A 25,289-nucleotide genomic window follows, 5' to 3' on the forward strand; every position below is an offset into this window, starting at 1 on the left:
TTGAATTCATTCACTACTCTGACCGGAATGGTGGCGTCTTCACTAGTTTTAACAAGCGTTCTTCCTACCAATACGGGTGTATCTATTTTTGTTGGTTCCACAATCCACAACTCTTCAGTCCCACCTCCTCCATTCACTTTGTCCCCTAAAATCGCCTCAGATTTTGGTGGAATACTCTGATTATCATCAACAATCACCCTCTTACTTTCAACGTTGGTCACATATCCGGTGTTTATAGGCATCTCCATGTTCTGGCAAAACAGCATTTGCTTGTTTAAATCCAAAGTAACCCCGTGATCAATCATGAAATCTACTCCCATTATAATTTCATCCGTGATTTCTGCTACGATGAAGGTGTGATTAACTTCCAGGGTACCAATCATCACTTTGCAAAACACTTTTCCCGCGACAGCTGCTGCCTCCCCGGTGGCCGTTCGAAGCTTGCAACCGACTAATGGTTCAACCGTTCCTCTTACCACATCCGGTCGGATAATTGAATGTGTGGCACCAGTATCCAAAGTAAGCGTTGACAGTCGTCCATTTACGATGCCGTTGATAGTAAGATTGTTGTCCTGGCGACCTATTTGTGATATCGAGATGGCGGGGCAAATAGTTGTGGGAACCAGCTCACGCCCCTTTGAACTGTTCCGTTTTAGTTTAACGACTTGTGAGATGTGGATGCTCTGTCCTCGTTATCTGTTGGTTGTTTCCGTTTTGATGGGTTTACTTTTATATTGCAATTTCGGGCAAAGTGACCCGCTTTTCCACAGTTGAAACATCTTCCTGTTGTATTTACTCGCGGTGCAGCAATTGTCTTCAGAGTCTTCAATATTTCTTCCATCAGCGCCGGTTGTTCTATTTCAACCCTTTGTACTCTGTGTGCTGGTTTACTTAGTAGGGAAGCTGTTTCCTGTGTGAGGGCGTGCGAAACCGTTTCAGCAAACGTTCTTTTTGGCAATGCATATGTGGCGCGTTTGGTGTCCACATCATGAATTCCATTTATGAAACATTGAATTTTTACCCTTTCAATGTAATCCACAGGTGCATCTGCATTTGCCAAATGAGCCAGTCGTTCTATTTCAGTTGCGAACTCTTGCAATGACTCGTTCATTTTCTGACCCCTATTTTGCAGTTCGATCTGGTATATTTGTTTCCGGTGCTCACTACCATATCGTCTTTCTATCGCACTCATCAATGCCTCATAGTTGTCCCGTTCACAGTCTGGAATAGTCTGAAGGATTTCTGCCGCAGGTCCTTTCAATGATACAAACAAGGACGCCACTTTGTCCGCTGCATTCCAGTTATTGGCCATTGCTGTCTTTTCAAACTGAAGTTTGAAAATTTGAAATGGAATACTTCCATCGAATGTGGGTGCCTTCAATCTTTGATTATTTGTTGATGGTGCAGGGCCATGTAGTTGCAGTTCTCGCACACGATTACTCAGTTGAAGAAATTCTGATCTTAAATTTTCTTCGTCATTTTTTATTGTGCTTAATTCGTCTTCAAATTTTGAAAATTTCTCTTGCACTTGTTTTTGTAGTTGTGTATTATTTTCTGTAATCTGTTGTACCAAACGCTTTTCTAACTGCGTATTATTTTCAGTCATTTGTTGTGTAAGGCAAGACTTTAACTGCGAAGTATTTTCAGCTATTTGCTGTGCCAGACGATTTTCTGTTTGCACTGCATTTTCTGCCATTTGCTTAATAGCCACTAACAACGTGTTCATGTCTACACTTGATGATGTTCGTTGTTCTTCTACTTTCTCTTCTACCTTTGTAGAAGTTTCTGGCCCAACAAATTCGAACTCGTCCACATTAATTCCATCCGCTTCCATTGCTTCACGTAATCGTGCCTGCAGATCCGCCTTTTGCCCGCTTATCGGCAAATTACGCTCCTCCAGTTCCTTTTTTAATTGCTGAATTCTCAATTCTCCGAATTTAACCATCTTGAATTTGGATTATTTGACAATCCCACTTCTGACACCAATTGTTACGATTTTACTGCTTGCTATTTCACTTTGTTAGGTTCGTATCTCTGGATTGACAAATAAAATCAACACTGTTTAATTTAATTCAACAACTCTTTATTTCACAACTCGTCTACACTATAGCAGTTTACTGTTAGCACTGATTGATTACGTTGGCGCTGCCACGGCTTATATAGCCACGCACTTCTCGCTGATGCCGACGTGTCCTTCTAGAATATCGCGTCTGGAAATTACCAGAACATACGGCTATACGGCGCCAGACTCAGCAATTGTTTAACTAGACAAGCAGACAGTGCGGCGCCAGATGTCTATTGTTTCGACAAGCAGACAGCCGTGGCGCCAGATGTCTACAACAAGACAAATGCTATTCCATATACCTACAGCTATTGTTCATAATCAGGGATGCATATAGTAATACAAATACAACTTAATACTACTTTTGTAACAATATTATTGTATTTAAAATATGAGATTTGGGTATGAAGTGGTTATATTTTTTGGTTATCATGCACTCATATTGAAACAAAATTTGAGTTTTGGATATAAAGTAGTTATATTTTTTGGTTATTATGCACTCAAACTCATATTTTAAATATAATAATATATATATTGTCACCTAAAATACAAACCAATGTATCCTCAAAAATAAATGGAAATCGCTGATAGATATAATAACCAAAATTTACCATTTTATAACGAAAACTTAAATTTTGAGTGCATGATAACCATAAATTATAACCACTTTATACCGAAAAGCCAATATATTTTTTTTATTTTCAACGCAGAAAGGTGTACTACGCGAAAGTGCTTCAGTCACCCCGGGTAATCGCTCGGCCAGGGTTATTTTTTTAGAGCGCGGCCGAAGGCCGCCAACGCAGACAGGAGTACTACACGAAAGTACTTCATTCACCCCTGGTATTCGCTCGGCCAGGGTTTTTTTTTTAGAGCGCGGCCGAAGGCCGCCAACGCAGAAAGGAGTACTACACGAAAGTACTTCAGTCACCCCTGGTATTCGCTCGGTCAGGGTTATTTTTTTAGAGCGCGGCCGAAGGCCGCCAACGCAGAAAGGTTTACTACGCGAAAGTACTTCAGTCACCCCGGGTATTCGCTCGGCCAGGGTTATTTTGTTAGAGCGCGGCCGAAGGCCGCCAACGCAGAAAGGAGTACTACACGAAAGTACTTCAGTCACCCCTGGTATTCGCTCGGCCAGGGTTATTTTTTTAGAGCGCGGCCGAAGGCCGCCAACGCAGAAAGGTTTACTACGCGAAAGTACTTCAGTCACCCCGGGTATTCGCTCGGCCAGGGTTATTTTGTTAGAGCGCGGCCGAAGGCCGCCAACGCAGAAAGGAGTACTACACGAAAGTACTTCAGTCACCCCTGGTATTCGCTCGGCCAGGGTTATTTTTTTAGAGCGCGGCCGAAGGCCGCCAACGCAGAAAGGTTTACTACGCGAGAGTACTTCGGTCACCCCGGGTATTCGCTGATGACTTTATTATAGTATAAAATTGTAATATGTATATAAAAATGTTATATTACAATCATATGTATAATATAATATTATCACACGATTTTACTTATCTGTGTTTATTAAATATAAATCACATATTATTCATATATGTATGTATGTACATATATAGAAAAGTGTTCACATATTCAATTTTAGCTCGAAAAATCTTCTTTATAGTTTTTTTATAGTTAATAAAAAAGGAATCACTCGAAAGTACAAACAAAGAAAACGCTGTGAAACGCTAAAAAAATCCTTCACTTTTGGTTTTTAAGGTGTGGCAATGCTGGTTTTCCTCGTAAATATAAACGCTCTAAGCTTTTCAGCCATAAATTTGGTAAGTGATTTTAAATTACTAAATTTGGCTGAAAAATTACAAAATAAAAGTGAAAAGTGAACTTATTTCAATGTTAAGAGTGTATATTTAAATATAGTGAGTGAAAAACGTGAAAATATTCTGTGAAACATGGAGAAATAACATGTGTTCTTAGGGCAAATTTTGAATTTTTAAACGTGAATATTTTTAAAAATATTAGCTATTTTTACATAATTTTTGGATATTCCTCCTCTAGAGAAGCCCCCCTATCCATACATACCCCATTTTCCCGGAAATTCGGCTTTTTTTACCCCTCCGCCATAGTAATCGGAATCGTGCCTACATACTTATGTAGGTAGAATTCAAATTCAAATCGTAATATTATCATTTATCAGTAAAAAGTGTGCGCGCACTGCTCTATATGTACATACATACGCATATGTGTACGACATTGCCAAACAAATAATGTATATACACACCAACATACAAATATGCGTACACATGTAAATATGGATTATACATAGATAGATAGTGTTGAGTGAAGTGGAAGTGTTTTTTGCGCTCTTGGATTGTTCACGGAATAATCCCATTTTTCACAGTGACAGCACACTAGATTTTGTCTCAGCATTTGCCGGAAGTCCGGAGGATTCAAGTGGATAATAAGCCTAGAGAAATAGATAAGTACAATTTGTTTTAAACAAAAATATATTTGTAATTACCTGTCCTTTTTCGTGGCAAATTTGCAATTTTTTAGTTTTAATCCTTTTTTCATTTCCCCTACTAACAGCAAATCACATCAAAACGTGCAAATATTTTTTTTAATCTGCCGTTTTGTTTAGATTAATCAGCTGTTCTCCGTTTTCTCTCTTTTTTCGTTTTGCTTTTGGGTTAGGCGTTGCCAACCATTGAAAATATAAGTAAAGTTGTAGCGGTAGGGATTGAACATACTGATTGACTGGTGTACCCAGACTATTTTCTAACTGAGGTATGGCCTCTGAGAATAGTATGGGGCGTACACCCGAGAATCCTTTTCGGAGAAATTCTAAAATTTTGAGAACGCCTCCTAACGGCGGAAATGAGGAATCCACTGCTGCTGGATCAACAATTAGTGATGAAACTGCTGACCGAGTAAGCAGAAGTAAACAGAATTCATTAAATAATGATACTTCCGACCATTTCAACAAGCTGGGTTGTAGAATTAAAGAGTTGGAAAATATGATGGTTGGTCAAAGGCACGTAAATCAAGCTATGCGCGATTTACTGAGTAGCATAATGAGCTTATATAAAAAAGCGGAGAAACTGGAGAAAAAAATTATGGTTGAGAAAGCAACCCAGCAATCTCATACTTTTAAAGAGATGAATACCCCAAAGCGGCTGCGTGAAGCATCGGGTGACCTACCCCCACGAAAAAACCGAAAAAAGCCACTGAGAAGGTGCAACAATTGACGAGTGAGCCCACAAAAGTAATACAGGAAAATATTACGGGTCAACAAGGCGCAGGTGAAAAATGGGGGGACGTTGTGAAAAAGAAGAAACCGATTCGATGAAAGGAGACCTACTCATCGAGTTGAAAAATCAGGCAGACAAGAGAGCCAAATCATTTAAAACCGTCTTAGAAGGAGCGGTGGGTGAAATGGCGCTGATACAGCTAAAAACCCATAACGTTACAATAGTGTGTAAGGACTTGGATGAAATTACAACACCGGAAGAAGTCTGCGAGGACCTAAAAAAAGAGTGTGGGTTCCAAAACCTGGAGAAATCAAGCGTCAAAAATATGAGGAAAACCCGAAGTGGCACACAAATAGCTCTTATTTGTCTGCGCGCTCAAGACGCTAAAGTTGCACTAAAATTGGGCAAAGTGAAGATAGGGTGGTCTGTCTGTCGTCTTAGAGAATACTCACCCATTACCCGATGTTTTAGGTGCTTTCAACTGGGTCATATAGCACACAAATGTTTCAGTCAGACTGATCGGTCAGCCCTCTGTACACGCTGTGGAGCTGCAGGGCACGTAGCAAAAGTGTGCAAAAATGCCCCGAGCTGTATGCTTTACAAAGGAGAGCACTCCGTCTTAAGTACGACTTGTCCGAAGTACGAAGAAATGATGAAAACAATGAAAAAATGAGGTTGTTACAGCTAAACCTTAATCATTGCGCTGCAGCACAAGATCTGCTAAAACAAACAGTTCAAGAAGAGAACATAGATGTCGCCTTACTAAGCGAGCCATATAGACAGTGTTCGGAAAGCTCTTGGTGTAAAGATAAAAGTGGCAAGGCAGCAATATGGGCCTGCAAAGAACATGCATTCTCATCCCGCTCCAAAGAAGCTCATAATGGCTTTACATGGGCGAAGATACAAGGTATATATTTTATAAGTTGCTATGCTCGTCCTACCGCGACAATTAAAGAATTTGAAGATTTTATCCTGGAGTTGTCTCTAGAAACCAGAAACAAATCGCCAATAATAGCGGGTGATTTAAACGCATGGTCTACTGCTTGGCGTAGCAGAATTACAAATCACCGTGGTCGCTTCATTCTAGAATTTTTGAGTCAAACAAACCTCACAACGTCAAACGACCTACGTTTCAAAAGGGGTAATAAAGGTTCTATAATAGACCTAATGTTTGCGAACGACACGCTTAGCAGACATATTAAGTGGAAGGTATCAGATATTTACACAAATAGCGACCATATGGCTATAATCGCTGATGTTTCGTTATTCCAAGAAAGGGAACTGTTTCAGAGAAATACCTCTCGAAAACGTAGTTGGCGTGAAAAGGAATTTGATACTGACGTCTTTGAGAGCGTCTGGAGTGCGGCAAAGGCACCAGGCGAAGACGCCACCCACCTACTATCCGCTGTGCAGAAGGAACTAGTTGCAGCATGCGACGCAACTATGCGCAGGACGAGATACAATAACAATCGAAAGCCGGTATACTGGTGGAGCGACGAAATTGCCAAGCTGAGGAAGCTCTGTCACTTAGCTAGACGTCGCGCACAGAGAAACCAGGGAGGGGAAAACGAAATCCGCCTCATAGAAGCATTTAAATGCCAAAAAAAGGTCTTGAAGTCAGCCATTATCCATAGTAAGAGATCCTGTTTCGAAAAGCTATGTGAAGAAGCAAACATAGACCCCTGGGGATCGGCGTACAAAATTTGTATGTCGAAATTCAAAAATAAGTCGCAGCAACCTAAGAACGCATTGTTTATGAAAAATGTTGTCGACGCGTTATTCCCGACACATGCCTCCATTTCTTATATTAAGCGAAACGAAGCTACGGAGCCACCCCTATTAGTCACAGAAGACGAACTATTGGCTATTGCGAAAAACATTAAAAACTCCAAAGCGCCTGGAATAGATGGTATACCAAATAGAGCCCTTAAAGAAGCCATAACTCTTAGACCCAGTTTATTTGTTAACATGTACAATGCGTGTATATTAGAAGAGGTGTTCCCCGATCCGTGGAAGATAGAATAATAGATAGAATAAAATTTTGAGGTTTCGCACCGCGACCTAGGGTCTACTGTGTCCTCCCCTATATCACATGACCTCCCGGAGCCCCAGCAGCCTGAACAGCTCCAGTAGTTTGCCGGGCGTCAGTGAGGTGATGTGATCCCTGCTGATGTATACGGAATCCAGGGCCTTGAGCCTTTTTCCACAGATTGCTGTGCAATCTAGGATTAGGTGTGCTATTGTTTCCAGCTCCAACTCGCAGAACCGGCAGGTAGCACAGGAGACCATGCCCATGTTGCACAGGTGCTTCCTGAGCTTACAGTGCCCTGTGTAGACTGCGACGAGGAGACGGAATTTCTCACGGGGGAGGTTAATTAATTCTTTGAACCTGGAGAGGTTATATTCTCCTAGAAGCAGTTTGGCGTGCTGCATACTTGCTGCTTGCCGCCAGTACCGCTCCCTCTCCTCTCTCTCCTCAGTGCGAAGCAGCTCCTTAAGAGTGTGGGGTCCTACTTCTATATATGGCTCTGGTCCCAACATCTTGGACGCTGCAGCCTTGCGTGCCAGTTCATCGGCTTTCTCATTTCCATCTACTCCCTTGTGCCTTGGTACCCAGATTAGGTGTACCCGGTTGCGCAGGGACAGACGGTTTAGCCTTTCTATTCATTCCTCGACTAAAAGCGATGTCGAACGACAGGATCGCTTTTAGTGCCGCTTGACTATCACTGAGGATAGCTATGCGCTGGTTGCGATAGTTGCGGCTGAGGTTAACTTCGGCGCACTGACTGATGGCAAAAACTTCAGCCTGGAAGATGCTTGGGAAGCAGCCCATAGGGATTGGCAGCTTAGTATGTGGACCCGCTATACCTGCCCCAATGCCTTCTGGTGTTTTTGAGCCATCAGTGTACCACTGAATGTTACTGTCCTCCAGCAGCCTTTCCAGAGTGGAATCATTCCACTCCGTTTTACTGCCTAGAGTTACTGTGAAGTTCTTCTTGAAGTTAATTTTCTATGAAGTGTCGTCTCTTGGGAGGAGGGCTAGCGATGTGCTTTCCGCTAGAGCGTCCATCTGTTTAGAGGACATTATTTTCCCTCTTCCACAGCCTTCTGCTGACATTAGCAGCATGGTGTGTTTTGCTGCTAGCTTGATCACCTGATGCAGCGGTGTGAGCTCTATTATGACTTCCAGTGCCACCGTGGGGCATGTGCGCATTGCCCCCGAAACACAGACACATGCAAGTCTCTGCAGTTTTGTTAGTCTCTGAATCACAGAAGACTGTGCTACTTTGTCGGCCCAGGCAACCGCTCCATAGGTGACGATCTTACTATCATAGTGTACAGCCATCGGATGATATTAGGCTTGCATCCCCATGATCTACCGGCCAGGCGTCTGCATATCATGAGCGCTCTAGTTGCTTTGGACAACGTTAAGTCCAAATGCCTGCTCCATTTCAATGTTGAGTCTAGGGTGAGGCCAAGGAATTTGACCTCCTTTGACATCTCCACCTCTGTGCCCCCAATTGTTAGGGACCTCAGGCCCGGAAGAGATCTCCGCCTAGTGAATGGGATCACGGTGGTTTTTGCTGGGTTGATGTTTAGCCCTACCGTGTGCACCATCCTTTTGCCAGGTTTAGGCCCCTTTGAACAATGTCACAGAGAGTGTTCTCAAATCAGCCTCTGGCCATTATGACAATGTCGTCCGCGTATCCCTGACAGCGGATTCCATTGCTGGTGATCAGCTCGAGTAGTTCGTCTACTATCAGGCTCCATAGAAGAGGGGACAGTACTCCACCCTGTGGGCAGCCCCTCGTGGTGCCAAGACGTATCTTACTATTTCCTACTGATGTTTCTGCAACCCTCGTGCGCAGAAGGGCTTCTATCCATCTGCGTATCGTGGGGTTGACGTTCCTTCTCTCGATTGCCTTGATCACGCTAGTGTGGGACGCATTATCGAAGGCACCCTCAATATCAAGGAAGGCGCAGATCGCAACCTCGCCATTGTCCGGCGAATCTCGTAGCTCAGACGTAAGTTGGTACAGAGCAGTGTTCGTGGATCTACCCGCTCTGTACGCGTGTTGTCTGGCATGTAGGGGTGTGATCCTTAGCGCTTCCGATCTGATATGGTTGTCTAGTACTTTTTCCATCCCTTTCAGCATAAAGGATGTGAGACTTCTAGGCCGAAACGATTTGGCTAGCGAGTAGTCTCTCTTCCCTATCTTGGGGATGCAAATTACTTTTGCTGTTCTCCACGGTTCAGGGATATACGACAACGCCAGGCTGTCTCTCATCAGCCCTAGCAGGTGTGGAAGGCGGATATCCACACCCTGCTGCAAGAGGGCCGGGAAGACGCCGTCCACTCCCGGTGACTTGTAGCTTGAAAAGCAGGCCAGTGCCCACCTGACCGAGTCTGCAGTGAACAGGTTCCTTGCAGTCAGCCAGTCTGAGCGGTCCGGCCTACGTGTGACCGAGGTTGGAATTAGGTCCACTTGAATTGTCCCCGGGAAGTGCGTTAGTAGGAGTGTGTCTGCCCTCTCCTCCGCGCTTGTCGTATAAGTCCCGTCCTGTCTTTTTAGGGATAATACTGTGTCCGTCTTACCCTTCGACAACGCCTTGTGCAGTCTAGCTGCCTCAGGGGTCGAGGAGACACTGTCACAGAATTTCCTGAAACTGTTTGTCTTGGCAAGCCTAATCTCCTTGTTGTAGACTGTTAGGTGCCGTTTGTAGTCCTCCCAGCTGCCTGTGCGCTTGGCTTTGTTGAATAGCCTGCGCACCTTAAGTCTGAGGGCTGAGAGTTTACTGGACCACCAGGGGCAGCTTTGTTTGCTGGAGGTCGTTTTCAATGGACAGGCACAATGATAGGCGTCCACAATGGACTGGTTTATGGCACTCAGTCTGCTCTCCAGTCCATCTGCGGTGGACCTACCATCCGCCTGCCCCACTACGCTTATGCTTATATTATTACTTAGAATTTCTCTGAAAGTACCCCAGTTCGTATTTCGCAGGGTTCACCTTCCCAGAACGAATCGGATGATCCTGTGATCTGACAGTGAGGGCTCTGTTGACACCCGCCACTGTGAGACCAGCCCGGTCATGCGGTCGTTGCTTGGGGTGATGTCTAGGACATCCCTGCGAACACTAGTTACGAAGGTGGGCTCACACCCTATATTCTCTATGCTAATACTATTACTAATTATGAACTCAAGAAGTGACTCACCCCTCACGTTGCAGTCCGTGCTGCCCCATTCCGTATGATGCGCATTGGCATCGCATCCTATGGTCAAGGGAAGTTTGTTGGCCCTGCAGTCCTCCACCAGACTGAGTATCGATGGGGGGTGCTGTGGCTGTCTCTCCCGGAAAGTACGCGGATGCGAGGATGAAGTCCGACCCTTCCTTGTCCTTCACCTGCACCGCCACCAGATCTTGCGTTAGAAACTCTGAAATACAGAAAAAGTCTATATCGGCTCTAACGACTACACAGGAACGGTGTCTCTCGCTGGAGAGATCCCAGATTACCTTGCTATTCCTCGTGTTGAGGCCTCTTACCTCTCCTCTGAAAACCCAGGGTTCCTGGATTAGAAGGATGCTCAGGTTATCCGAGACGAACGTCTTCACGATGACCGCCGAGGCCGCCGATGCGTGATGCAAGTTCACCTGAGCCACTTCCATGCCGGTCCTAGAGCTCATAGGGTGGGTTCTGTAAGAGACAGGTCTTCGTGCACGATGTCTTCCTCGACCTGCATCTCCAGCCCCTCCAGAAGCTCCTGGGTTGATGGCAGCGTGCCTCCTTGCTCGTTGAGGGGCTCGTTGCTATTGTCTACACTCGCGGCGGTGGTCTCAACCTGCCCAGCCGGGATGGGTTCGTTGGGGGACTCATTTTGCCCTCCCGAAACCACAGCCGCAGTTGCCTCATGCGCTGCTGGGCGGGTTACGGGTGGAGCCGGTGCTTCGGTCATCCCTGTCGTAACTCCTTGGCTTGATGCCGTGGTCTTGGGCCATATCCTCACAACGATCTTGCCGAAGCGGAAATTCAACCTGAATCCCTTCTGCCGGATGTACTTATAGGACTCTTCGTCCATCGTTATGTTGAGGTTCCACCCAGAACCCTCAACTTTGCTTGCTACGACCTTCCACGCCGAGGTACTTAAACCGTCATTCTGGTTCCTTACCCGATTGAACGCGATGTCGTAGCTTGTGTCTGCGCTTCTTGGGAAGAACGCCACCATGCTGTGTAGCTGTGGAATCTCGTCACTCCTTCTTACACACTGGGCCGGACCCTTCCAACCTCCTAGCCTTGGTGTGATCCCTTGTAGCCAGGTGGCCGACTTTTCATTTTGGCAGTCAACCAGCATCATGCCGCCCTTAAAAAATATGCCGTTGAAGGCGCCGGTGAAGCCTTCGCCGACAGAGAGGGCATCCACAATGCAGTCCTGTAGAGCCGTCAGTTGTTCGGATCCCAGGGCCTCCGCCGGGTAGTTGCGGGGCAACACAGCCATCCGGATGCTGCTCACAGCCTCTGCGTATTTGCGGCTCGCGGTTGGCTGCTGGTTGGGGTTGGAGCGCTTTCCACTGGCCTCCTGTGGTTTGTCTTCTCTTACCCTCTTTGGTCTAGGTGGCTCCTGAGGTGTTATTTGGCCACTCTTCCTCTTCTCCATTCTAGGTGCCTCTTGGGGCGCCGGCCTTGCTTCGCTCCGTCCCTCTAGCGAGGCAGCGTGAGCTCGGCGACGCCTTCGATTTCTGCGTCTGGTTGCCGCCGATCCACCGTTGGCGCCTGTGCGCTGTGCGTTGTTGGGAGAGGGATTATTCCCACTGCTCCTACTCAGAGCCCACTTTTCCGCTGACTTAAGAGTGGCTCCGCTCATTCCTGCTTTACGAGGATCGCCATGACCTCCTGGCTGTCCTGGCTCCGGGGTACGTGGAATGTTCCCTCGTTGCCGTCTCCTTTTACGTTCACCCCTTGATTCCACTTTCGTGAAACCACCCTCCTCTCCGCAGTCAATCCTGCTCGAGGGGGTTGCGGAGGCAGCATTTGCGCGATTTACCGTGGTCTTTAATGACTCACTACGCTGTGTACCCTTGCAGGAGGGCACATCATCGTCGTCGCGTGCGTGCTCCTCGAAGAGTGCTCGCTCTTCCGGCGACAGGGCATCCAGGAAGCTAAACTTTCTTCTAGCTCCTGGGCCACTCTTGCCTGCGGTACTACTGCTGCTGCTGCTTCTGCTCGTTGTTCCGATTGTTGTTGTTGTTGTTTCGGTTCTCGTTGTTGTTGTTGCCGTTGTTTGTTTGTTGTTTGTTCTTTTGTTGTTGTTTTGTTGTTGTTCCATCTTGTTCTTACGACCGTTTGCCCCGTGTTGTGGGCTTTCCGGTCTAGTCTTCGAAAGGGGAATCTAAAAGTCCGCTGCGCCAGAGCCCCTTGACGCAGTAAGGCCACCGTTACTTCCCAAGGCGGCCCGGTGTTGGGAAGGCTCCGTACGAATACACCCGAATTTACCTCCTGGCTGCAAACCATCCAATGGGCACGGGTCGCATAACACCCTGGATTAGGAGGTGGTAGCTCTTGGTCGCCGCGCACATGCGGCCTCTGCCATCCCCCAGGGGAGGTGCTAAGCAGCACCATCCCTGGTGGATGGGAGATGCCGTGCTGTGCTGCGGTTTAAGCCCCTGCACCAAGACAATGTGCCTACCATTCGCCTACCATCTACCGTGGAAGATACAGCGCCTGGTTCTACTCCCGAAACCAAAAAAGCCACCAGAAGAACCTTCATCTTATCGACCTCTTTGCATGCTCGACACGATTGGGAAAGTATACGAAAACATGGTAAGAAACCGCTTGGAATTAGCAATCCAAAAAGCCGGCGGATTATCAGAGAGACAATACGGCTTCATAAAAAAGATATCCACTAGAGACGCACTACGAGAAGTCGTCGATATTGCGAAATGTGCAGTAAGTGGCAAAAGATGGAAAGGTGGCACAAAAAAGTACTGCGCGCTGATTACCCTGGATGTCAAGAATGCCTTCAACTCGGCGAATTGGGCAGACATAATCAATGCCCTGGATGAAATACGGGCCCCTGAATACCTCATAAATATAATAACGAGTTACTTTAAAAACAGAAAGCTGTTTTTTGATACGGATGAAGGCACCAAGAGCTACTCTATCTCGAGTGGAGTACCCCAAGGCTCAGTGTTAGGCCCACTATTATGGAACCTTATGTATGACGGGGTGCTAAGAAGACGTGAAACTAGTAGCTTATGCGGACGACCTCATGGTGGTAGCAGTCGCCAAACAATTAGCCGACCTGAGAAATAAATGTAACGAGTGCTTAAATAGTCTACGACAATGGTTCTCTTCTATGAGTCTGAAAATGGCGGAGGAAAATAGACCTCACCATTGGGGAATGCAAGATTACTTCGCAGCCGCAATTTAAGTATCTGGGAGTAATATTAGATTCAAAATTAAAATTTAAAGAACACTTGGAGTATTCTTCAGCCAAGGCAAACAAAATTTATAATGCCCTATCGAGAGTGATGACGAATAGAGACTGTGTGCGTTCCAGCCGGCGATTCTTAATAGCGAAGGCAATGAGTTCCGTAATACTGTATGCGGCACCAGTATGGATACAGGCAATGGATATAAAAGCGTATGCTAAACAAATAATTGCAGTGCATAGACTTTCTGCAATTCGGGTAATAAGTGCTTTCCGGACTATATCAACCGATGCTGCTGAAGTGTTAGCCAGCATGCCGCCCATTGACATCTAGGGAGATGAACTCGGGCGTTTGTATCAATTATCAACGCCTAAAACTGTCTCGGCGAGGACAGAGGAGAGAAACAAGAGCACTAGAATGTGGCAGGAGCGTTGGAATTACTCATCCAAAGGGCGCTGGACCCATCGACTTATACCGGACATCCGCTCGTGGATAGACAGACGACATGGGGATTTAGATTTCTATCTGACCCAAATACTTAGTGGACATGGTTGCTTTAGAAGCTACCTTTTCAGATTCCACAATGACGTTAGTCCGAACTGTCCGACGTGTACAGAGTATATAGAAGACTCTGAACATGTTTTATTTTATTGCCGTCGATTTTCGAATACAAGTGAAAATCTAAAAACCACACTCGGTGGTAGTTTTACGGTCGATAATTTAACGACACTCATGTGTCAGTCGACTGATAAATGGAAAGCTGTCAGCGAAGCTTCAGCGTTCATAATGACCAAACTGAGATCTTTTCAACAGACGAGGCGTCCGTTAGTCCGCGCAATAGAGGAGACTTAAATGTCTAGTCCCTCCCACGAAGTAATACCTAGCCCGATGCTTCCCCCTACTTAAAAAAAAAAAAAAACACACATGTAAATATGTGCGTATGGCATTCCCTCACAAATAATGCATACAAAACATACATACTTATATGCGTTCACATGTAGATATGTCACCCGCAAAAAGTACAAATATTGTTCTAAAAAGCAACAATCGTCTAATACGAGTATAGCATCAGCAGCGTCATCAGTCAATATGGCAGCCAAATAGTCGATGCTCAAATTTGTAGAAAAACACACAACAACAATATTTTCATTCATGAACGCAAGCGCACTTTCAACAGGCAAACTCGCTTCATTCATAAAAGTAGACACCATTACATCTCCCCGAGCACGCCTTTGCCTACAAGCGTCTTTTCGCGACGATGGCAAAAGCAAAAAATCATAAATTTAACAATTTCTGATATTTGTATGAGAAAGAAAAAGTGCCAACCCCGCAAATAAATATTCAATATTCCTCTGATTTATGTGTACAGTGATTCCCGGTTAAGTGGTACTCCGCTTAAATGAAAATCCTCCCTCTTAACTGCCTATATCTTGAAGCTTCTTACGGTTTGTTTTTTGAAATACATTCAAATTATTGTTTTAAGCACGACTCGGTTAAGTATCCGCAGTCGCTTATGTACCATATTAAATTTTTAACCACAAAAATCTGTGTCTTTGATTGTGGCACATAACCGGGATTGACCGTATTTTACGCGGCTTGCAAAAATCTGCTTCGATATGTATGCAAGCTCATACGTATATATTCATACATATTTACGCAAGTTTGTGCGAAGCTGTTAGCGCGGCAAGGGAAGCGGTAACAATAGACGTTCGTTTGCTTATTGTTTCGACACAGCTCGGATTTTCTACCAACAACACAATGCTGTGTCGACAGATTGACTCCCTTGCCGCTCTAACAGCTTCCTCACAAACTTGCGTAAATATGTATGAATATTTACGTATGAGCTTGCATACATATTGACGAAAATTTTTGCGAGCCACAGAAAAATATTTTAGAATTGTCAAATAATATAAATCGACAACAGCTATGTTGCCACTTCTTTATGTGTTTTGCGACTGTAAAAATCAAAATCAAAATATTCAAGTCCAAATTGACTGTAAATAGTACTATGCATTCATATAAAATTATACTCATATCATAATTATGTTTACATGTCAATATTGAATTGCCGACGGCAAAACGCAAAAGGATACATTCATACATACATATGTATGTATGTATTTGCATATGTATCACACACAAGCGATCCTCTGGTTGAAAGCTAACATGAAGCATGAAAATATCACAATGCTGTTGTTGGGAGTATCATAAGGAGCATGCATACTTACGTATATTAGACTTAGAAAAAATCTAACTACTTGTATATAGTATGCAAAAGCCAACCAAAAGTCACCTGCATATAAATACACATGTATGCCCTGCATTGGTTCTCTTTTATTTACATTTACATGTTATTCTCATAGACTCTAAAAACCCCTCAATCGCTGTTAAATGTGGTGAAACTCGCTCATAATTTGTCTGTGGTGAGACTCTTCCATCTGTGCCGAGTTAGCCAAAAATATGTTTACGTTATTCGCGCCGTGAACCTTCTCTATATTAAACGTTCTCTGTTATAAATATACGTTCTCTGCTCAAACCATTAACCAATCTTTTAGCCCTTTGCGCCAAAAAATATGCAACAATTCAACTCCCCGTAAACGTACATAGGGCAAGCACAATTGTCACCCAAAACTAATTTGCATACACAATTATGTTACAGATTCCCATGCCTTATTATTTTGCAAAGCTATAACTAGCGATCTTACTGTATTTTTCTTACGGATTTTCCTTACGGTTTTACTATCACTTTTTTCAGTTAAGTCCCGCAGCAAAATGCCTATCTGCTCCAAGCCTGCCGTAAGGAACTTCGTTCCAAAAAAAGGAAATCCTTTGTATACCGGATTAACTAAAATTTAAAAAAATAGATATTATATATTTATATTAAGGATATGCAGGAGAATCTCGAATCAAGGGGTGGAGGACTTACATGTTACAGTGCAATTATAAAGTAAGTATTTTGTCTTAACTATGTAAATGCACCATAATTATATGCGACGATGTTAGCGTATCATAAATATATTAGGGGTATTCAGACCGAAGCCTGTTAATTCGGTAATTCGTTAGTTGATACTTCGTTAAAAGGCTTAACTGTGAACATACTTTTTGCTCTACCTTGGTAGTATGGTAAATTTTATTCCGAAACAGCTGATTCAATTTTATTAAAGAGTTAAAATGCCTCAACAAAGTGCAAAATCAAAAATTTTCAATAATTTAATTGAAAATTATGTGGATCAGATCAAATTTATTACTGGTAAGTACTTTAAATTGATGTACAGAGGAGCATGGAACTAACTTTCAAATTATTTCAAGACATATTTAGTGAAGATGAAGATTTGGTAGAGGATACCATTGACGAGGTGTATGAGGATTTGCTCAGTACACTAAACTGTCGTAGAGGTATAGAAAATATTGTTCCAAAGTCAATTCACTGGTGAGATGATATTTTAACCACAATGGATGACAATCGGTTCCGTCAAATGCTGCGTGTAGACCGAACTCAATTTACTCACTTATTGACCCTCATATCAAGTGACGAAGTTTTTAAAAAATGTAGTGGCAAGCAATTTCCGATTGATATACAGCTAGCTGTCGTTCTATATAGATTGGGCTCTTCTGGAGAAAGTGCATCGATACGAAAAATTGCGTCAACTTTTGGGATTGGTGACGGAGGAACGTTAACAAATATTACTCGCAGAGTATTCAAGGCATTTTTAAAACAACTCCATTTATATATATATTGGCCAGATAATACTGAGCGCTCTTTAATAGTACGAGAAATGTTCAACGAACTACCATTTTGTGTAGGTTACGTGGATGGCACTGAAATAAAACTCACCGAATCCCCAATAAAAAATCATGAAGCGTTCTTTTCCAAAAATCATATATATGCAATTAAAGCTCAAAGCTGTAGCGAAATAAAAGTAGTCAAAAATACTGTAACGAATGGATACTAGTATGCTGCATTCTTCACAATATACTACTTGATAACAGTGAAAATAAGAATTTCAATGAGAGTACAAATGAAGACATTTATGAAGAAGAAGTGGAAGAAACGACCTCAAGTAGCTTTGAATTAAAAAGACAATCGTTATATCATCTTATGTTTCCAAATGCTGTTTTATTAAATTAAAAATTATGATCACATCAAAAATTCATTTTTCATTTTTACATATAAAAAGTTGTTGCATTGTACTTCAAGTTATCACATTTAGATATATTTGTACATTCTTAAGAATTATTTTACAAAACATACATATAAAATTGTTACATATTATATTTACACTTTAGTTCAATCATCGCCAGTCTTTCTTTTTGCTCTAACTCCAATTTTTTTATTTCAAAATCTTTATTTATCTTTTCTCTGTCCAATTCTACCTTTAACTTTTCCAAATTTAACTTTTCTTTTTCAATTTCTATTCGTTGCTCAAAAAACTCTTCTCTTTTCTTTTGTATATCTTTAAGTTCACTAAGAATATTTTTTGGAGCACGTTTTTTCACTTTTTCGAGGAACGACGGAGTGGTAGGAAGATCTGTTGCTACCTCTGCTCCTACTGTTGTCTGTTCTGCATTGTCGTTAAGTGAACCCGATGGTTCAGTAGATGATTGTGATGATTCGGCTGGAATTTCCACTACCTCTACAAGGTCTGCAAAATCGCTGCAGTATTGTGACACTTCAAAGTTGTACGTCTCTACAACACAATTGGCTTCGGATTTACTCCCAAATAGAACCGAAAACCGTTCATAATTCGGACACATTTGTGAAAGTTTTGCTCAAAGAACGGAGAATTATTAAAAAACCAAAAAAGTTTCACTTAACATTAAAGCCGCATTTACCTTTTATTGAGGAAACATCATCGCCAACGTCTATTCCAGCACCAGTCGATTTGCGCCACTCCTCAGCTTTGTTATACATCTGCTTCCAGTACCGGACCTTGCAGCGCAACATGTCCGTGGTCGCATCAATATTTGTTATTTCAACTAATTTTTTATAGTACAACTGGACGTTTGGTTTCTATAAAAAATGTATTAAAGTGTTTAGTTAAAGCTAATTGTATAATATAAAGAACTACCTCAATTTCAACATTTTATAGTAAATATTCTAGAATTAAATCGTTTTCCTCCTCACTCCATTTTTTTTTTGGCTTTGCCCTCTTACGTATCTTCTTTTGAGGTTCCACTGAAAATAAGTATTTAATGAAATAAAAAGCAACTATTTGTTAAAGATATACTTACTTTTGCAAAATTTTTTCAAACTCACGAGTGTGCACCAAATTAATTTTTCCCTTTAAAAATAAGCAACGAACGCCAGACTTATTTTTCCGTTGAAAATGAATAAAGCAACGAACAACAAACAAACAGCTGATGTGATATTACCGAGTAACGAAACAATTATCAAGCTTGCCGGCTGGATAGTTCGTTACTCGGTAAAACGATAGTCTGTTAATTTTACAAAAACGAAATACATGTAAAAACTACCGAACTAACGACTAACGAATTAACAAGGCTGGTCTGAATACCCCTATTGAATATTCTATACGCACTTTAATAACATTTGTTTAAAGTGGCCATACACGGCATACATGTGCGTTCAATTGCGATTTACTCGTGTAGGGGCTTGTGCGCATACCAATCCATGTTCGCGAAAATATTTGATTTTTTACGATCGGTGTGGATACATGCATGTCGTGTATGGCGCTGTGTGCACACAAAATCTCATTTCTCTCGTGTCGCCGAATAGGAAATAATGCGGACGAACATTTTTCCGCTTGTTTGTCGCACATATTCACTGTTTGAAGAACGAATACAAAACGGATTTGTATTTCGTGTATGGCGAAACGATTTCATACAGATCGAACGCATATGTTTGTCGTCTATGGCTACTATTTGGGATGTTTCATACCCCACCTAATTCCATTTTAAGCGTAGTTTATTTGCATGCACCCACTTATTACAATATAACCCAATAAGACTTATGTACACATAAGTATGTATGTAGAATATTTAAATGAAAACTTCTTTCCTCATACATACATATGTATATAAACCTTTTGGAATGTGTAGATTGGCGTCACGGCGAACAACTAGTTTGAATAATTTAACACTTTGTTGTATGAATTAATTTCCGTTATAGTAAAAGTTTGTTTGAATCATATTCTTAATGTGGGCTATTATAAGATAAGATATTTGAAATTTTATAGTTGCGGTGTTTCTAGCAACAAACTTACGTAAGATTGCATATCCAATGTCATGCAGAAAATCTAATACATTTAAAGGGTGATTTTTTAAGAGCTTGATAACTTTTTTTAAAAAAAAAACGCATAAAATTTGCAAAATCTCATCGGTTCTTTATTTGAAACGTTAGATTGGTTCATGACATTTACTTTTTGAAGATAATTTCATTTAAATGTTGACCGCGGCTGCGTCTTAGGTGGTCCATTCGGAAAGTCCAATTTTGGGCAACTTTTTCGAGCATTTCGGCCGGAATAGCCCGAATTTCTTCGGAAATGTTGTCTTCCAAAGCTGGAATAGTTGCTGGCTTATTTCTGTAGACTTTAGACTTGACGTAGCCCCACAAAAAATAGTCTAAAGGCGTTAAATCGCATGATCTTGGTGGCCAACTTACGGGTCCATTTCTTGAGATGAATTGTTGTCCGAAGTTTTCCCTCAAAATGGCCATAGAATCGCGAGCTGTGTGGCATGTAGCGCCATCTTGTTGAAACCACATGTCAACCAAGTTCAGTTCTTCCATTTTTGGCAACAAAAAGTTTGTTAGCATCGAACGATAGCGATCGCCATTCACCGTAACGTTGCGTCCAACAGCATCTTTGAAAAAATACGGTCCAATGATTCCACCAGCGTACAAACCACACCAAACAGTGCATTTTTCGGGATGCATGGGCGGTTCTTGAACGGCTTCTGGTTGCTCTTCACCCCAAATGCGGCAATTTTGCTTATTTACGTAGCCATTCAACCAGAAATGAGCCTCATCGCTGAACAAAATTTGTCGATAAACACATTTCGAACCGAACACTGATTTTGGTAATAAAATTCAATGATTTGCAAGCGTTGCTCGTTAGTAAGTCTATTCATGATGAAATGTCAAAGCATACTGAGCATCTTTCTCTTTGACACCATGTCTGAAATCCCACGTGATCTGTCAAATACTAATGCATGAAAATCCTAACCTCAAAAAAATCACCCGTTACAAGTAACTTACTGAACGGTCATGCTCTTTATTTTATTGAATAAAAGTGGACAAAAGTAAATTCATCACTTTTACAATAAATTTAAATTCATTCGATAAGCATTTTTTTGAAACAATTTTGCTGAAACATAAAACTTAATTTCACATTTTTCGCACATGTGTACGTACTTATATCCGTCACAACCTGGTAATTTGCAAATGACTCGAGTGTCCACGCATTTTGACCAGTGATCCATATGGTCCAACCGCAATTCATTTTCAGTGGTGGGACCACTTTTCTGGTGCTTTCTCTAGAAATAAAGTATAAGTATTATATTTAGATAGATGTGGCAAATAAAAAATTTATTTACCTTAGTGCAACATCTTTTGATAATTCTGTAGGCCTTCCAGGTTGTTTTGCAGCTTTCTCCATTTTACATAGTATTTCAACTACTTTCAGACGAAAATCTGCCAAACTGTCTGTGACTGTCTGTGACTGTATTTACTTATTTAGTAGCCAAGCATTTACCACAGCCGTGTCAACCAAATGATAGTCGCATATACCACTTCCTTATTTACCTTAGAGGATATTTTGATTTGGCCGTATTTCGAAGTTTAAAATCAGTATTAAGGCCGTCATACTGTTTTACAGGATTTGTCACGAAAGTAATAGGACTGAATCGATTTAAAAAAATTTATTCTTTAAAAACTTTCGAAATAGGCTTCTTCTACGTGGATGCAACGCTGCCAGCGCGATTTTCAAGTATTGAAGGCATCACCGAAGGCATTCTCCGGAATAGCCTTGAGAGTCGAGGTATATGATGCTTGGATCCTCTCTGTCGTTTCAAAATGCTTGCTTATCGGTCTTTTCAGGCAAAGAAACAAAAAAAAGCTCTCCAAAAGGCCAGGTGCCACCGAAACACACCACTTTCTTGCTAAAGCAACAGCTTGCTTGATAATATCAAACGTCTCTGTCTCATATTTATCGAGTTTCACACAGAAATTAATCACGTACCTCTGCCTTAACGAACGCTGCATTTTCGGCTTGCACCACTCACAGAAACACGTCGCAAGAAAATGTTTGTCCTGACTCTCCAGGTGGTCGGATTTAACTAATCAGCCGTTCCTTTGTTAGCTATGAACGCCCTCTACCCGAATCCAGACGGTGCGCGGACGCTCACAAGTACAGCGCGGCGGAAGAAAGTAAGTCCTATAACTTTCCGGACAAACCCTGTAGTCTGTAAATAGTTCTTTCATATTTTTCTTTCAAGGAAAGTGACACTCCTGCATATTTATAGGCTTGCTTCTTCGTGGTTATATTCGTGTCAATGTATCATCAACATCGAAATACTCACTTTTACTTTCATCTCAGTTTTCTCTTATTCGTTCGCTATCATTATCAGTAAGCGCCCTTTAAGTAAAAGTATAGGCTTAAATGCATGGTGCACATGTGCAATGATATATTATAAATCTTGCAAAAATAATTCATGTGAAGACCGAATTTGAAATTTGAGAAAGAAACTCTCCAAACTAATAGGAAACTCTTACATTTTATTATACATCTTATATATAAAAATGAAACGCCTTTTTGAATGTCCGCGCATTACGCCCGAACCTGGAGAAGGTCCTAACGGCGGCCTTTTTTGCAAAATCACCCTCGATTTTACAATTCATGTCTATATTTATAACACAGAACGGCTGAACCGATTTGGATGAAAATTGGTGATGAGGTAGCTTGGAACCTCGGGACGAGCATAGAAATGAATTAGTGAAGTGTTAGTGGCTATAAAAGTTAAAAATATAAGTGAAAAATTAATTAAAGGGTGGACCATATAAATGGCACGTAGCGCCGCACAGTGGGGCCGCTTCATACAAGCCGCGGCAAAAAATAGAAGGAATCAAGGTAGGGCTTTGAAATTTGGCACACATCTCTCATATTGCCAAATTAGATGAAAAAAAAATTTTTGTTAAAATCCGCCCACAACCACGCCCACCTCCCATATAACACAAAAATCAAAAATCATCCTACAGTAACAAAATTTTCTACAGTGTAATATTTTGTAAATATAAGCTTGTCCAGAAAAAATAAAGCAAATCCGCCCACAATTACGCCCATCTCTCATATAATATAATCTCAAAAGTTGCAACATTTTCGCTGTTATCACAGCTATACTGTTAAAAATTGTCAAACGGATTTGAATCAATAAAAATTATTATTTCTCTAAAAATGAAACAAGTCCATCCACAACTACGCCCACCTCCCATATAACATAACCAATAAATATTCAAAAATGATCATATATTATTAATTATTTATTCAACAAGTAATTTTTTAACATCATCATCCAATTCTAAAGTTTCTTGTTTTCTTCTTTAAGTGGCTTGGTTTCCGCATTAGTAGACCACCTTTTAAAAGTTAAATTATACCCAATATGTAAAATAAATTCCATTGTTTTAATTCTAGCAAGTAAGGGAGAAATTCCCAACTTAACTGCTTCCTGATTGCATGATTTTTTGACAACGGATTCTAGGTTGTTCATTTCTTTAGGGCTTGCATTACATATGTAACAGACAGATGATGCTTTACAACCAGTTGTTGCTTGAGCTATTTTTGTGTCCATCATGGTAAATAAAAGATTGTGACGTATTTCAATAACCTTGTCCTTTATAGTCACAAATGTTGGCAATATGTTGATTATGGTTTCCTGTATCCTTTCGACAATTTCTTTAGTATGGTTTGCGGTTTCCTTGGCATATTCAAATTGAATCGGCCGACAAAACTTTGTGGAAGAAGGCCTAGAGTTCTTCCATAACGTGTCTTTGGTCTATAGTTTTAAGCACTAAAGGCACCATAGATACCATAAATAAATTTGTATCAGATATACCATCAAATTTTTTAGGTATGAACTGGTGGTATTGACTTTGATTTGACGAACCGTCACAACCCCATTTCAATGTTAGAGTCATTATTTCTGGAACATGAGCTAGATTTGTGAAGTTCTCGGCGGCCAAAATAATTATTTTAGCTGTGTGATCAAGTAAACTTTGCAAATCAACTTGTGTAGATATTGGTGTAATAGTAATATTTTCAGGGTAACAATGCCTTTTTTCCTCCCGAACTCTATAATACGGTGGCAACACATCACATCCGAAGTCTTTAAGCACATTTCGTATATTATATGTATATGGTTATACATATATACACATATTACATATTGAAGTGAATGTGAAGGGATTTTGGGATTGCGGATTTGCCTACATTAAGGTGCGACCTTTTTGTAAATCGCATAATTTTAAAATTTAATTCGGTCAGTTTTTTCGCATATTATCTCGTGTTTTCGCAAATTTAATTATTGGACAATAATTTTTTGCGTTAAATTTTCAATTGCGCTTGCTATCAAGCTCTTCGTACTCACGCATTTCGGCCTCTTTCTTTTTCTGTCTGCAAATGCGTCTCGCTTCCCTCTCAACTCTCGGTATCTATCCCATCCTGAACGTGTTGTGGTCGATCGTAACGTTGCGAGGTAGGCAGCCTGTTTTCTCTCCGCTGCGACACGGCACTCCTCGTCGTACCAGCTGTTCTTTTGCACTTTCCGAAAACCAATGGTTTCGGTTGCAGCTGTACGTAAGTAGTTTGAAATGCCGTTCCACAGTTCCCTTATACCGAGTTGTTGACGAGTGCTCTCAGAGAGCAGGAGTGCAACCCAAGCAGAAAATCGTAATAACGTAACCATGAAGGTGGAAACGAGCCTCGTCCGAAAAGATGATTTTTCGGTAAAATTGACCATCCTCGGTCAAACGATCTTCTGCCCAATCTGCAAACTGTAGAATAGTGAATAGCGTCCCATTTCGTAAATTTTAGACTTTTTACTGAATATCTGTCACTTTCCGAATGATATTTGACGAAATATAGATAATTCAAATTTAAAACGTTAGATGGCTCACCCTATATAAATCGGAGAAACACGCGTTTTAAATCGTTGAATTTTTGAACTTTAAATGCAAATATCTCAAAAACCATAAGTCAGCTGCTGCTATATATATATATTAGGGCGGGTCGATTTAAAAACCGCTCATTGCTCTGTTAAAATCGTATTTTAGGGATCAAAATAAGAAACTTTGTCGAAGGAACCATACCTCTAAAACGAATTTTGATGTCCCCCAATTTGGGTCGAACTTTTGGGTAGGGGCAAATTTTGAAACATCCCACTTTGACCCATTTAGAGTGCTCCAATCGAGTCCAAATGTATGACCGACCCCCACTAACTTTGGACGGCCGATCCACCCATGCCAGTGGCACACCTCCTGGAACTCCCCTGGGGGGTTCCCCATACAATCATTTCAAAGCGAAAATGGCTATGTTTTTTCTTTATTTTTATTTATTTATTTATAATAATATCTATTTTTTCTCTTAAGAAATTTA

The 25,289-nt window shown here is 41.6% G+C and overlaps 1 protein-coding gene and 1 long non-coding RNA gene across 2 annotated transcripts in view; one reads left to right on the plus strand and one right to left on the minus strand.

The window, feature by feature from the left end:
* The window catches only part of LOC125779317 (uncharacterized), a 331,415-nt gene that overhangs the window by 98,151 nt on the left and 207,975 nt on the right, over positions 1–25,289 (plus strand). The gene's annotated exons all lie outside the window — the stretch shown is intronic.
* On the minus strand, positions 17,781–19,149 carry LOC125779624 (uncharacterized). The gene is made up of 3 exons (XR_007423411.1): positions 18,916–19,149; positions 18,753–18,859; positions 17,781–18,694 (listed from the first exon to the last, which is right to left on the minus strand). It is a non-coding gene; the product is annotated as an uncharacterized LOC125779624 (long non-coding RNA).

This window comes from Bactrocera dorsalis, chromosome 6 (genome assembly GCF_023373825.1).
Source record: "Bactrocera dorsalis isolate Fly_Bdor chromosome 6, ASM2337382v1, whole genome shotgun sequence".
NCBI classification, from domain to species: Eukaryota; Metazoa; Arthropoda; class Insecta; order Diptera; family Tephritidae; genus Bactrocera; species Bactrocera dorsalis.